This window comes from Schistocerca americana, chromosome 1 (assembly GCF_021461395.2).
Source record: "Schistocerca americana isolate TAMUIC-IGC-003095 chromosome 1, iqSchAmer2.1, whole genome shotgun sequence".
Lineage (NCBI taxonomy): Eukaryota > Metazoa > Arthropoda > Insecta > Orthoptera > Acrididae > Schistocerca > Schistocerca americana.
The window spans coordinates 144,728,025-144,740,531 of record NC_060119.1 but is presented as its reverse complement, the minus strand read 5'-3'; the positions used below and the strand labels follow the sequence as shown (position 1 = coordinate 144,740,531).

The window sequence follows — 12,507 nt, the reverse complement described above, 5'->3', positions numbered from 1 at the left end:
AATCTGTAAATAGGTAACTTTTTAGGGATAAAAATTAAAATAAAATTACGAAGTTATTCTTAAAATATTATTTATTTAAATGCTATTCAATACAAAAAGCCACTTGTACAGCGCAAAAACTGTGTTGCGCTTTGTCCGTCGGAAAATAAATGTATTTACAAATGATTTAAATCTCATTCATCGGTAATTCTGCAGAAAACATGCAAAATAACGTATGACTGAGATAACCTTGTAACACAGTTAATCTAAAATAAGTCTTCAATCGATGTAAAAAACTTCACTCATTAGAAATGGATGATCCACAAATCGTGAACAAACCTTGGGATTAGTTCCCTTATTCCTTCATAAATTTTAGAAAGATCTGCAACTTCTCTCAAGATATTTGCTTAATAATTTTGTACCTTCTAAAGTTGTAAAAATATCATCTCTGTTATTTATCATTCTGTCTCCATCAAATTAATTTTCGTAAAGTTTTCCAGTTTCACAGTCAAATGGACGGAAACTTCAAATGTGATTTTCTGACAAATTCTTGAAGCGTTTGCAATTTGACTTTTAGTTATTACATACCGTACCTTGATCCCGATCCTTTCGAATATGTGCTGATGTGGAAGTTCATCAATATGAAGTTTAGCAATAGCTTGCTCACCTCTACGCCAGACTTCCTCAAATTTAAAATCACCACGAGCGCTTAGAACATCAGTAACTGCTTCTATTTTTTATACAATACCATATAATTCTGTGCTTAAAATATGACGAAAAACTTTAAGCGTTGTTAGTTACAATAGTATTCGAACTTTTGCAAGGAATCATAGAATCCTAATGCTTTGGATGATTCTTTCCATTGAACTACCCCTCCGCAAAATAAAAGTATACATATGTGTCAACACAAAACATTAAGCCGCGCGGAGTGGCCGCCCTGTTTGAGGTGCCATGTTTCGGATTGCGCCGTCCCTCCCGCCGGAGGTTCGAGTCCTCCATCGGGCATGTGTGTGTGTGTGTGTGTGTGTTGTTTTAGCATAAGTTAGTTCAAAGTCTAGGGACCGATGACCTCAGCAGTTTAGTCCCTTAGAAATTCACACACATTTGAACAAAACATTAAGCACAATTCAATACAATTTTTAAACGTAATATGTATCTTGTTGGACAGAAGGCTGATAAAGAACGAAAAAATTTTCAGTTTCTTTCTTTGCTTGAACTTTCTCAGCTTGCGCTTTGAACTGAACACAGGCTCATGGTAAGAGCTGTAAAAAGTTTATTAAATCTTTCACTTTTTTAATAAATTTTATTCCCAGTAAATTTTTTTCATTTCCATTCTGCACAACAAGATTAAGATTATGATCATTGCAATGTAAAAAAAAAAAAATGACCGAAGTTCTTCTTTGCGTATTCGTGACTGCAGTCCTGAGACTTTGCCGAAACATCTGAAGCCGCGTCATAACACTGTGCTCTGAGCGTTGAGAGTGGTAACTTGTGCAGGACTAAAATGTCTGTGGCAACATCAAAAATCTGCGAAAGTACTATCGGTGTAATAAAGCACTCATTCACCGTCAGAGCTTTAGAAACGAGTCTGAGACAAACAGAGACTTACACGGTTTGGGACACGTCGCAACATTCATCCAATAAAACTGAAAAGTGTTCAGCAGTTTTTATCCATTGTTCCTGACAAGACTGTAGTTGCCATCATAGATCGAGAACATCATTTTGAGTATAGTGGTAAAGCCATTTGTTTCCATCTCTTTGTAAAGAAAATTTTATCTCTGCGACAACTTCTGTTTGAGCCCTTAAAAACGTCACAAAGTTGGCATTTTCGTCGTTGATGGACCGACTGAACAGCGTTAGTAATTTCAACGTATTTATTGCTTCGGTTCAATTATTGTGAAAATAACTTATTCCTTAAGTCCTTAACTGCTCCGCTCCATGTTTCCACTTTGAAAATCTGTGGTCAACCCAAGCTTTTTTCGATTTTATGGTGTGTGTTGAAAGTGACTACTAACTTCTGCTCTCTCACTTCGGTACAGATTTGACAAATTCCCAGCGTTGCCAACCTTTCAGCGTCACTGAATCGCATAATTGCACCGAAATTACCGTACATTTCGTTAAGGCATCATACATATCTATAATGTACAATATAAAATCAGCTTTTAGATGTATTTCCTGGACTTTTTGTTGCAGGTGGCCTATCTTGCGGCTTCCAGGGGCCACAAATAGTTCATTTTCAATATTTCGCGTAATAATTGGCCAAATTTAAAAATTTAACCTGCCATCATAATCTGCTCAATAAGAGTAAGTTAAGTTTAACACAATACGATAAGTATTAGAAGCTAAGTATTTGTCTTGAAGCTGATGGCGCTCAAATATTCTAACTTTGTTCATCCATTACTCGAAAATTATAACACTTAGCGACTCCCAGCAAACTTCAAACCTTAACGAAACTTTTTCTCGATGACAACTCCCATAAAATGATGGAAAGAAAAAAGTTTATTGCTTTCTACATTTTCGCTGTAAATGTGCTCAAACTTCAGCATCTACCATGACGATTTAATTTTTTACTTCTATACAACTAACGTCATTCGCAACACATTTTGCATGTAGTATCTACATACATCACTGAATGCACCTGTAGCATGATATCACTATACGGCAAATAGTTCATGATATATGACGTCAGAAATAATGAAGGGTGCCAAAAATGCGCTTCTACTTAAAATGGAGCGCCTATCCTATAATTACCCAGAATTTCATACCGAAAGCACTTAGCGACTTGTAACCAACTTTTAGCTTAATTTCAGTCCTTTTCTAGACTTTTTGTCACTTACATGGTTATCATCAAGGATGATGGAATCAGACAGCTATTATGATTGTTGCTGTGCATTGGGAAGAACTCGTGGTCGACCTCAGCTGGGGCTTTATACTGGTACCACATACAAATGGGTTTCGCGTCAACTTCTCTACATTTTAATGCTATTAATTTTTAATCTTTTTTACTACGAAACAATTTATAAAAATTAAATGTGGTTCATAAAATTATATAAAAAGTTACTTCGTTATTTAATTACGTTCACAGCTCGTGATTTTGCAGCAGCGTTCTCGCTTCCCGCGCACGGGGTCCCGGGTTCGATTCCCGGCGGGGTCAGAGATTTTTCCTGCCTCGAGATGATTGGGTGTTGTTGTGTCGTCTTCATCATCATCATCACTCATCCCCATTACGGTCGGAGGGAGGCAATGGCAAACCACCTCCACTACGACCTTGCCTAGTACAGCGGTGCGGGTCTCCCGCATCGTCCCCTACGCTTCTCGGAGTATGGGACCTCATCATCATTATTTAATTACCATGGAAGAAGACTTAAAAATGGAAAGCATCACATCATCAGCAACAGTAGCATCCTCTAGAGGGCCAGGAACAGAAGAACTGGAAGTGGACCCCCTCGAATATAACTGCGCTTTCTTCATGCTGCTGCCCGCATCTCGTGGTCGTGCGGTAGCGTTCTCGCTTCCCACGCCCGGGTTCCCGGGTTCGATTCCCGGCGGGGTCAGGGATTTTCTCTGCCTCGTGATGGCTGGGTGTTGTGTGCTGTCCTTAGGTTAGTTAGGTTTAAGTAGTTCTAAGTTCTAGGGGACTTATGACCACAGCAGTTGAGTCCCATAGTGCTCAGAGCCATTTGCATTTTTTTCTTCATGCTGCTGAGCTTACTGTTTTCAGTACGAACAAAATCTTTGAACCAGCTGCTGCTCCTCATACATTGGCTGGCAAGCAAACATCCATTAGCTGTGGAAGTAAAGGGCCTATTCCAGGCCACACCTGGATAACACACAGCTATTTATTGCGCCGCGAGGACCCACCATTGTGTCGCTGCGGGTTAGCTTTGACGGTGGTTCACATCTTGTTGGACTGCCAGCTTTTAACTCCGCTCAGGCAGACGTTTGACCTGCCTGATACGCTTCCTGCAGATGACGTTGCGATGGCAGATTTAGTTTTGAGTTTTATTCGAGCAGGGGGTTTTTATCGCTTGATCTAAGTGTCTGTCCTTTTTTGGCCTACAGTTTTAGATTGGGGTTTTTAGTGCGTTTCTTGGTGGTTGGCTTTTCCTTTTTTGTTTCTATGGTCGGCCAACCACTGTCACACTCGGTGTGATTTTAATTCCTTTTTTTCTGGTCTTTGTCTGTGTCTTCCTTGTCCTGTGTTGTCTCTGGTAATTTCTATTGTTTGTTATTCTTTGTGGGTGTTTCAAGTTCGTGGAAAAAGGGACCGATGGCCCTAGTAGTCTGGTCCCTTCAATCCCACAAACCAACCAACCATCTGACTAAAATTTCTTTCTCAGTCAGCATTTAAGCGTGGAAGGCATAAGCATGAGAGTACGAACTATCACAAGGCTAGGTTTTCTCTCTCGCCAAATAAAGTTTTTTGTTGAGCATGTTCTCCCAAAATACGTCCACTGAACAGTTCTTGATATTTTCTTCTATTTTTACGAGAGGACGTTTCCTCCAATCATCATCGATTTGCGTTAGATGCTTATCATCATCTAGAGAGACTATTCTTCGCAATTTTCACGTAAGAGGCACAAGAGAGGGAGGTTTTCTCTCTTTCTTTGTTTGAAACGGCCCTTTTAGGCGTCAAAACTACAGGCAATGGAAATAAATCATCATCGAAGTTTTATTCTTTTACGGTTCTGAACATCCAGTCTACATTACATCATCTGTGATAAAAGTCTTTCACGCCATCCCGTTTATTATACATTTCTGGTTTCTGAATTACCTTCAGAACTTCACCTCATAAATACATTTGGCTGCTAGGAAGAAAATAACCTGTTGTCGGCGTCATTATCGGTACATGTAGCAAAGCCATATTTCCTTGTTTCCCTTCTACGATCTTCTCATCTACGTAAGTAATAACAACTTTACCACTCTCGAAATACTTATTTAAATCTGTGAATTTCGGTAAAATTTAGACAAAAAATAAATAACATAATTTTTAAAAATTATTATTGACGGATTGGTGAATTTCTTCTGCCGCAACCAGCCTCTCCTCTAGGTATTTAGAATTACAACAGAGACGCAAAGCTTTCCACCGTTCTAAAATTCTCCCTACAACAGCTCGCAAAGGTAGCCACCTAGTCTCCGATGGATGCAACAATTCATGAATTTTGATATCTAAAAACATTTGAAATTCATGCAGTTGTGTCTGTCTCTTAGCTTTAAAATGGTTGTTAATATTCCTAGCTAGATCTTCACAAGTCTGGGAAGATATTTACAAGCTTGACTGGCATCTATGTGAAGCGAGTGATATAAACATTTGCAAATAATTAGTCCAGGACATTATTTTAAAAAAAATTGTTCAAATGGCTCTGAGCACTATGGGACTTAACATCTGTGGTCATCAGTCCCCTAGAACTTAGAACTACTTGAACCTAACTAACCTAAGGATATCACACACATCCATGCCCGAGGCAGGATTCGATCCTGCGACCGTAGCGGTCACGCGGTTCCAGACTGAAGCGCCTAGAACAACACGGTCACATCGGCCGGCCGACATTCTTCAGGTAATAACCGAGTGACAACAGTTTCTTAACACCATCATAGAATTACAATCATCAGAAGCAAATTCGATAATATTGTTTTCAGGAACAATTTAATCAGAAAATGAAATAATTACTTTAGAACAAAGCTTTTTACTCGTTGCACCTTTGTTTGCCTTATCGTATTCACACTGCTTAAAAAATTCACAGAGGTTCCAAAATTTACGTCCACTCTGCAGCTTGATGTCCGAAATGTCGTCAAGTTTTTCATGCTCTGTTAAAATTGTGAATCTAGCAGTCTGTGGTGCATCATGAATTGAACCTGTATTGTCTGGAATTGGCGAATTAAATCACTTGCACTGTCACAATGTGGACACCTTGACGCAGGAAAATGCAGTCTAATTTGCCACCTCACATGCTCTGTAAAGTTTCCTCCTGCATGGAAAACCTCTTCCACTAAAAATGCTTTCTCTGCAATAGTAAGCATTCTCACTACACTCAGCTTACACAAAAACTGGGCAATAACACAACTAACTGCTGCACTGCATACACAATACTACCAACTCCACCCTACTACTGCAGATCCACAGAACACATGCAGGCAAGACTTGAATGTGCTGCCAACATTATGCACCCCACAAGGCGAGAGTAGCAGGAGAAAGACAATCCTGGTACACTTTTTATATCAAATTGATGTGCTAATTAATTAAATTCATCAATTAAACCACTGCTCCCACTTCCCCCTTCCCTTAACTTACTGTTCTGCTAATTGGTTTATGACCATTAAGGGTAGATTTATGACCCCATAGGGATAATCAGTCTTTTTGAGAAACCACACTCCCCATCCTCCCCCTACAACTCTAGAAAAAGGGGCATTAGTTCAGTTCTGAGCCACTGGGAAATCCCACAGCCCTCTCCTCCCCTCCCACACTTCCCCCTCACCCCACTCTTGTGGAAATTGGTGGATACTGGTGCAGTTAGGTCAAAATCCTTACTACAATCATCTCACAACCCACCAGTACCCTAAAAATAACGAGGCACTTTTGATTGATTGATTGCATACTTGGTGGGAAACATCTCATCAAAGTGATTGACTACGTGGAATACTGCAGTTTGCTGGAAAAACACTTGTCATATGTATGAGGTCTTGTATGCACGGACACATGATTACAGAAGAATCCTCCTCAAACACCATAACCCATGTGTGGCGAAAGAAAACCTTCCAATTGCATCTTTGAATAAGCTGTAGGGAAGTTGTGCTGACTGCCTCGTGTATTCCCGCATGCACAGGTTGGGAGAGAGGCTCACATACATGGCTAGCTCATGTGGTGCACACCCCAGAAGTTGTGCTAATCCCAGAACAAAGTTTCAGGTGACAGCAAACCTTTGTGCCTTTGCGTTGACAGGCAAGAGGTGGCAGGAAGCACTAGCTTTCCAGGGAATAACATATCACCAAAAAACATCATTAATAATGACTTAAACATTCCACAAGTATCACAAAAAAATCCCACCTAACACATATACTGCAAATAGAGTATAAAACGTGCACCCACTAACAGCTCCAAGCAGATGCATGGCGCTGAAAAAATAACTCCCCTACTGCACTTTGCTGGGACTGTCACATCGACATGTCTGCTTCTCATGACGTCTGGAAGCCTTGTACCCACGCCTCTGGACAACTAGTGAGTGAGCCCAGTGCCCCATATGACATCAGTGGGAACTACTGACTAGAGATCACATAACAAAGAGTGACATGGTACATCCCCATGTGTATGGACTGAGGAAAGCAAATCAAGTAATTAAATTTCAAGAACAGTCTCCATATATTGGGGGTCTTGTATGCAGAGACGATTGAGAACACAGGCACCATCCTCCGTGCATTGTCCGTAACCAGTGTAATCATGAAGACAGCGAAATGCATACTGAGCAGCAGTCTGCTATTCATCATCCAGGGGGCGCCTCGAGCTTCGCCACCTGGACAGTCCAGCGACCAAAGACCAGAAGTCTGCGTCCTTTGATATTTGGTACCTGGGAAACTTACTCTTAAGTGTCTACTTCCTGTTTGTGAGTGAACCCCCATGTCAAAACACACATAAGGAGGTTTTCATTCCTCCACAGAATACCGCATTCCTATTGGTTAATCCTTAATCAGTGAAGGTAAATAAAGTCTACCGCCTCCAAATTCGGCCTCATTCTGCTGTCATCCACAGTTTTGTTTCTTTCTTCATCATTTTGCTTGTTTCCATGTTACTCTGATTGCAATGAAGCATTTTTCAAGCAGCACCAACAGCAGCACCAGTGGCAGCACCAAATGCCAGAGGCAAGGATAATAACCAGGTTCAAAATGGCTCTGAGCACTATGGGACTTAACTTCTGAGGTCATCAGTCCCCTAGAACTTAGAACTACTTAAACCTAACTAACATAAGGACATCACACACATCCATGCCCTAGGCAGGATTCGAACCTGCGACCATAGTGGTCTCGCGGTTCCAGACTGTAGCGTCTAGAACTGCTCGGCCACACCGGCCGGCAATAACCAGGTAAGCACATATTTAATTTTATAGCTTGGGATCGGATTTCGCAGAGTATATTTTCATAAAAAAAAGTTTTGTAGTGTCAAATCACTGTGTGTTCAGATTTAGAAGTACATTTTCGTAAAAAAGTTGTGTAATATCAAATCACTGTGTCTTCAGATTCTGAAGTTAAAAAAGTGTTGTAACATGTGTTCTGATTTCACTGCATTTATTCAGATTTCGGTGTTAATTTTTTCTTGTTGTTTCAGCCTACATCCGCCAAATCATGAATCAGCTGGAAGCTGAGAGGCAGCAGTCGCAGAAGCAGCAGTATCAACATCGTAAGTATATATATTTTCTTCTTCTTAGCACTGTGTATACGTAACATGTTGCTGTTATTTAGTGGTCAACGAGTCTGAGACATATCCTTTTCATTAAAAAAATTTCTTTCTAAAATTTCATAATATGTTGCTGTTACTCCACGGCCAACGAGTCTAATGCATATTCTTTGTTGTTGTAGATGATTTTGAGTATCAGGAGCAGGGAGGGACAGAGGCTGTGACACAATCCACATCACACCTATCCTGTAAGTGTGCATTCTAACAGAATGTTCATAGTTGTATGTATGTGTACTTTTTTATTAAATAAATATGTTGCTGTCGTAGGTGATTTTGGAGATCTCACCTGATAGACACACAGTGGTTTGGGTGAGGAGATGCCTGGGTGAATGGAGAAGATGGAGAGATAGGTGTGTCACTGTGAGAAGATGCTAGATGACCTGACCGATATGTCACAAAGCCAATGTGGTACAGCTAATTTATACATGTACTCGATCTACTTATAAATAATCAGTGTTCTTTCTTTCCTTGCAGCAGCAGGTGATGTCTGAAATGTTGTACTTATTTTTCGTTATTCTTCTTTCAGTACTTGCATCTGTGGGATAAAGGCAGTCCCCACAATATGCTGTGGCACCGATATTGGGGGCAGTGAAGAAAGAATCGTCTAGACGAGGTCCTCTGCAGCATGCTCCACTGTTTAAGATGGACCTTGTCACTGCGTACGAAGCCGCATCAGCCACAGCCGCCCCGCTAATGCCACTCCCTTGCCAGCTCCGCTTTGATGTCCATCGTCCAGCTCAAATGACTCTGAGCACTATGGGACTTAACTTCTGAGGTCATCAGTCCCCTAGAACTTAGAACTACTTAAACCTAACTAACCTAATGACATCACACACAGCCAAGCCTGGGGCAGGATTCGAACCTGCGACCGTAGCGGTCGCGCGGTTCCAGACTGTAGCACCTAGAACTGCTCGGCCACTTCGGCCGGCCTGTCCATCGTCCAGCCTCCCTCTAGCAACTGGCTCAGGGTTGTAGGAACAGCAACCATCACTGCAGCCGCAGCCAGGCTGTTCACACTGGGGCAACGCACCATTTCCTCCTTCCCCATGTTTTCGCCCGAACCGCCAATGCAAGGTATGTGCATCTCCCTGCTCCTCATCACAGCCAGCAGCAGCAGCATCATCAACTACTTGAGTTATAGTAATAGTAGTAATAATCCTGTGGCTAGCACAATGTTCATTGACAAAAAATTGAAAAATATCTGTGCACCATGTGCGCCAACAAAAAAACTGTATGTCGGAAATATATATATTCACGTTACATGTCATGTAAATAGTTTTAAGTTTCATCTGCTGCTAGCCATCCAAGACTGATTAGTTTTTAAGTGTAGATGTAAATGTATACATAGTTCACAGTCCATCAGAATTGTTGTTGTATAACAACCACGTAACTGCTATTATTGGGACTGTTGCAATGTAAAAATAAAAGTATCTCTGCATTAGATTTTGGTATAGATTTATATATCTGAAAATTGTAAATATTTCAACCAGTGAATTTTCTTGTTCTTGCGTAAAAAAAAAAGTATCTCTCTGTTGAACATTACAAGCAATTTGTACCTCGAGGACCATATTGCATCTCAAGAATCAAACTGGATCTGTGAGAATTGAAAAAATGAAAAAAATCGTTACTGTACATTTTTTGTTGTTGTTTCGTATAAAAAAAAAACAGTCCAAATTGTATATATAAAGGATCTGCAAGACACAAATGTCATTTGTTTTGAACATGAAGATGAAGTTTAACGTGGCAGTTAACAAAATATATAGAATGGTTGCATAGGATTGTGCCTATAGTCTACCACAAATTGGCTTATAGGAACAGGAGGCACGTCACCATGTTCACATCCAAAGACACATAGCAAACATGTCTAAAATTGTATCACCAGTGCTTGAACCATAGACATAGTATGTGGGCAAAGCTTATACAATAAAGTGGGAACAGGGTGAAGAGAAATTATACACAGATAGTGAAATAAAAAAAATCATTTATTTTTCATCCAATTTAAAATTAATTTTACATTTTCATAAGAAGACAAAACACTATTGTTAAGAAAAATACAAATAACATCTACTATTTCGATTCATTTGTAGACATTTAGCCACAAGAAAAGTTACAACAATATTTCACCCAAAGAAGATGTGTGTTCTACCAAGACTGTAGTTCCTACTTATGTGGGCATCTGGAATATATACAAGTAGCTGCATTAAGCATCCAACCATCAGTTGAGGTTCAGATGCAATGTCGTATATTCTGACTTTAAAAAAATGATCGTCAGTATTACTCCCCAATTACTTCCCATCAATTTGTTTAGGGAATGGGGAGTGGAATATACAATGGCATTCTGAATGTCATACAGGCTAACAATAAACTTCATCTGGAAATTAATGCTGGAAAAGAAAGTGTGGAAATACACTTCAGAGCCAAAGAAACTGATACACCTGACTAATATCGTATATGGCCCCCACGAGCACACAAAAGTGCCACCACGCCATGTGCATGGACTCAACTAATGTGTTAAATAGTGCTCTGTAAGAGTAGGAGGGGGTGGAGATCTCTTCTGAACAGCACGATGCAAGACATCCCAGACATGCTCAATAACGTTCATGTCTGGTAAGTTTGGTGGCCAGTGCAAGTATTTAAACTGAAAAGAGTGTTTCTGGACCCATTCTGTAGCAATGCTGTACTGCTGGAATTGCCCAAGTCCATCGAAATGCACAAAGGGGATGAGTGGATGCAGGTGATCAGACAGGATGCTTACGTACATGTCACCTGTCAGAGTCATATCTAGATGTATCAAGGGTCCCACGTCACTCCAACTAAACACGCCCCACACTGTTACAGAGCCTCCACCAGCTTGAACAGTCCTCTGCTGACATGCGGTCCATGGATTCGTGAGGTTGTCTCAATACCCATACACGTCCATCTGCTCGATACAATTTGAAACGAGATTCGTCCAACGAGGCAACATGTTTCCAGTCATCAACAGTCCAATGTCGGTGTTGACAGGCCCAGGCGAGATGTAAAGCTTTGTGTCATGCAGTCATCAAGGGTACACGAGTGGGCCTTCACCTCAAAAGCCCATATCAATTATGTTTCGTTGAATGGTTCACACGCTGACACTTGTTGATGGCCTAGCATTGAAATCTGCAGCAATTTGCGAAAGGGTTGCATCTCTATCATGTTGAACGATTCTCTTGAGTCATCATTGGTCTCATTCATGCAGGATCTTGTTCCGGCTGCAGCGATGTTGCAGATTTGATGTTTTACCATATTCCTGGTATTCAGAGAAGTAATCGACCAAAGAGAGAGTGAGCCCATTTTTTAAATGCGGATTGCCTACGTCAAGGGCTGGTATGCACTCAGGGGCAAACCTATTGTTCTCCATTGATTAACAGGTACTTAACCTATTGTTCTCCTTTGCTTGACAGGTAATTAACCTATTGTTTCTCTCCCCCCCCCCTTTCCCACTCCACCTCCCCCTCTCAGGAAACCTCACCCCTCGCTGTTACAGGTACACTTTCAGGTCTGAGTTATTGGATAGCCTCTCTCACTCCTATCAATTTTTGACTATTTAAATAAATTGATCAAGTAATTAACCTCTCACCCTCTGGTAAACCCCCTCGCCTCCCACCCTCCTTCCCAGAAATTGGCAGGAAAAAGACTCAGTTGATCAGTCATTTGGAGGGAATTTGGTTGCAGCGTGTGGAATTAACCTCTCGCCCTCTGGTAAACCCCCTCGCCTCCCACCCTCCTTCCCAGAAATTGGCAGGAAAAAGACTCAGTTGATCAGTCATTTGGAGGGAATTTGGTTGCAGCGTGTGGAATATTGTTTAAACACTTTAGACAATATATAGAATATTATTTAATTATTTATGTCAGTGTATGGAATATAGTATATATATTTAATTAAAGAATTTGTACAAAAATCGATTCCTGTGTATGGAATATATGGAAATTGGTGGAGAGGAAGGATCTCATAACATGTGTCACATAACTGTGTATGCGACACATGCGCATACATAGACATACAGATAACAGAGCAAACGCATTGCAAATGTGGAATATGTGGGTGGAAGAGACTGTAT

The 12,507-nt window shown here is 40.7% G+C and overlaps 1 long non-coding RNA gene across 1 annotated transcript; it reads left to right on the top strand.

Annotated features, from left to right (window-relative positions):
- The first annotated feature begins 8,547 nt into the window (after positions 1 to 8,547).
- LOC124602526 lies at positions 8,548 to 9,194 on the top strand. Its single transcript, XR_006978588.1, has 3 exons — positions 8,548 to 8,613; positions 8,693 to 8,833; positions 8,952 to 9,194. It is a non-coding gene; the product is annotated as an uncharacterized LOC124602526 (long non-coding RNA).
- The last annotated feature ends 3,313 nt before the right edge of the window (positions 9,195 to 12,507 follow it).